This window comes from Leptonychotes weddellii, chromosome 2 (assembly GCF_054177405.1).
Source record: "Leptonychotes weddellii isolate Sample4059 chromosome 2, ASM5417740v2, whole genome shotgun sequence".
In the NCBI taxonomy this organism is placed as follows: domain Eukaryota; kingdom Metazoa; phylum Chordata; class Mammalia; order Carnivora; family Phocidae; genus Leptonychotes; species Leptonychotes weddellii.
This window is the reverse complement of record NC_138370.1, coordinates 117,417,481-117,420,336: the sequence shown is the minus strand read 5'-3', so window position 1 is coordinate 117,420,336 and position 2,856 is coordinate 117,417,481.

Genomic DNA, 2,856 nt, shown 5'->3' with positions numbered 1-2,856 from the left:
TCAGATGATTTATTAGTGCTTTCTTTCTTTAAAAGAAGCATCGGGATGTATTGAGGTTCTTTTTCTGAATTTCTCATTATTTATGCATTGGTACAGAGCCCTGAAAGATTTTTGTTTTTTTAAAATATTCTTTTTTATTTTTATTTTATTTTTTAAAACATTTTTTCAAAGATTTTTAAATTTATTTATTTGAGAGAGAGTGCAAGAGCACGAGCCGGGGGAGGGACAGAGAGAGAGAGAGAGAAACTCTCAAGCAGACTCCACGCTGAGCATGGAGCTGATGCGGGGCTCAGTCACTGAGATCATGACCTGAGCCAAAACCAAGAGTCAGACACTTAACTGACTGAGCCAACCAGGTGCCCCGCCCCCCATGTTCTTGTTTTAGAGTAGTTCTAGGTTTATAACAAAATTGGGCACAGAGGTTTCCCATATACTCCTACTCCCACATATGCACAACCTCTCCCATTATCAACATCCCCCACCAGAGTGGTACATTTGTTATAATTGATGAACCTACATTGACACATCACAATCACCCAAAGTCCATCCTTTACCTTAAGGGTTCACTCTTGGTGTTGCATATTCTGTGAGTCTGGACAAATGTGTAATCCATCATTATAGTATCATGCTGAGTAATTTTATTGCCCTGAAAATCTTTTGTATGCCACCTGTTCATCCCTTCCCCCCACCTCCTGCCAACCACTGATCTTTTCACTATATCCATAGTTTTGCCTTTTCCAGAACTCATATAATTGGAATCGTACATGTAGCCTTTTCAGGTTGGCTTCCTGAATGTGTTTTCAAAGAACACCTTATTCCAGATGCAGATAGCATCCAAGTTCCCCTTGCTTCTCACAGGGGCACAGAAAAGGAGAAGCCATTTCATTTCAGTTCTTCATGGTCTCCAACCCCAGTTGTGTTCCCTGCTGCTGAGAAATCCTTGTGGTTCCTCCAGACTGCTCTCAATCACTCCTCACCCAGATCTTTTAAACTCTCCTGCCTCTCCCTTCTGGGGCAAATCTCTGCATGTTCTCTACATCTTACCTCTACCTCTGCTTTGGGGGTACTTAATCTATTGGTTTTCTCCTTTTTTCTTTGAGGTTTTAACCTGTCTTTCTCCACTAGCTCCTTTCTATGAGTGTTTTAGCATGTTCTGATTTTTAAAAAGCGGGAGTCTCCCTAATTAAAAAATGCTCTAACTGGGCACCTCACTTCTACCCTAAGTTTTAGTGTAGATGCCACTGTTGTCAGAAGGCATGCTCTGATCCTACAGACGTACGTAAGGTGCTTCTCCTATGTGCTTCTTTATCATCCGGCTATTCCTGTTCGTGGATGGCATCATACAACAGTGTAATTTTATGTTGTCTGCTTTCCCCACGAGGCTGTGAGCTATATGAGCACAGGGATCTTCTCTTCACTTACTCTTTGTTGTGTTCTCAGCACCCAGAAGAGTGCCTGCCACATAGAGGAACTTTTAAAAGACTTGTGAATGAATTAATAAATGGATTAAAGGAAGAGGAAGAGATGCAGACTTTTTTTCCTAATAATGCTAACATGTTCTACCTAGTCATACTCTGCTATCTTACCCCCACCTCCACTCCTAAAGGAATTATATTTGCATGCTCACTGATTGCTCTGACTGGGAAGACATGGTGAGTGCTTTAATCAGGTGACATCAGGTGGGAGAGGAAGGTACTGTTAAGTTTTTTGCAGAAGGAAAATATCCATTCCAGGTTGCAATTGTCCTTTTATAAAAATCATATCATTTCTTTAAATACAAAATCCAAAGAGATGAGATTTAGATCCAGTAACTGTCCCGAAGTCCAGTGCCTTATCCAAAACCTGCAGAAGCAGGAATCAGGCCAATTTCATAGGCAATTTTCTTTGCTAGAGTTTTCCCAGTGTTTCCCACTTCTGGTTCTGTTGGGAATCTTGACAGTAATTGTTTATCCCAAGCCATTTTATGAAATACTATATAGAAGATGAGGGATTTTCAGTGTGAAAATCATATGAGAGATTTTATTTATGCCTCCAAATTTATGGTGGCCCATTATTTTGCACTTGTCATGGGATAAAGGATATGGAGAGAGAGCAAATTCTCATTGTGGCAATGTTAATAAGGACATAAGTAATAGAGTTCACTTTCATTTAATACTTACAGTGTGCCAGGCACTGTTCAAAGCTTTTTACATGCCTTAACCCATCTAATCGTACTGCATTTTGAGGTTGAAGCTATCGTTATACTGATTTTACAGGTGGAGAACTGAGGCATAAAAGAACTGAAACAACTCTCTCCATATCGCACAGGGAGTAAGGAGTACAGTCCAGATCTGGACCCTGGTTGTACAGGTGTAGAGCTCTGCTTAAAACTACTATATTCTACCTACTTTCAGTATGAACAGTGGCCAAAGACACATTACAAATTTATTATTAAGATGCCTCTATCCCACATAGAGATTAGAAAAAAAATTGAGCCTGGAGTTAAATAAACTATAAGGAAAACAGTATATTTAAGTGATAAACGGCAAGCATAGCTTTCTAGTATGTGTCACGTTAGGTTTCTGGATTGGATGCATTTTGGTGTCATCACTATTTTTAGTTTTAGATATTCTGATAGTTGTGTGGTGATATCTTATTGTGGTTTTTCTTTACTTTTTTTTTTAGTTTTTAATTAATTAATTTTAAAGATTTTATTTATTTATTTGACAGAGAGAGACATAGCGAGAGCAGGAACACAAGCAGGGGGAGTGGGAGAGGGAGAAGCAGGCTTCCTGCCGAGCAGGGAGCCCGATGTAGGGCTCAATCCCAGGATCCTGGGATCATGAACTGAGCCAAAGGCAGACGCTTAACGACTGA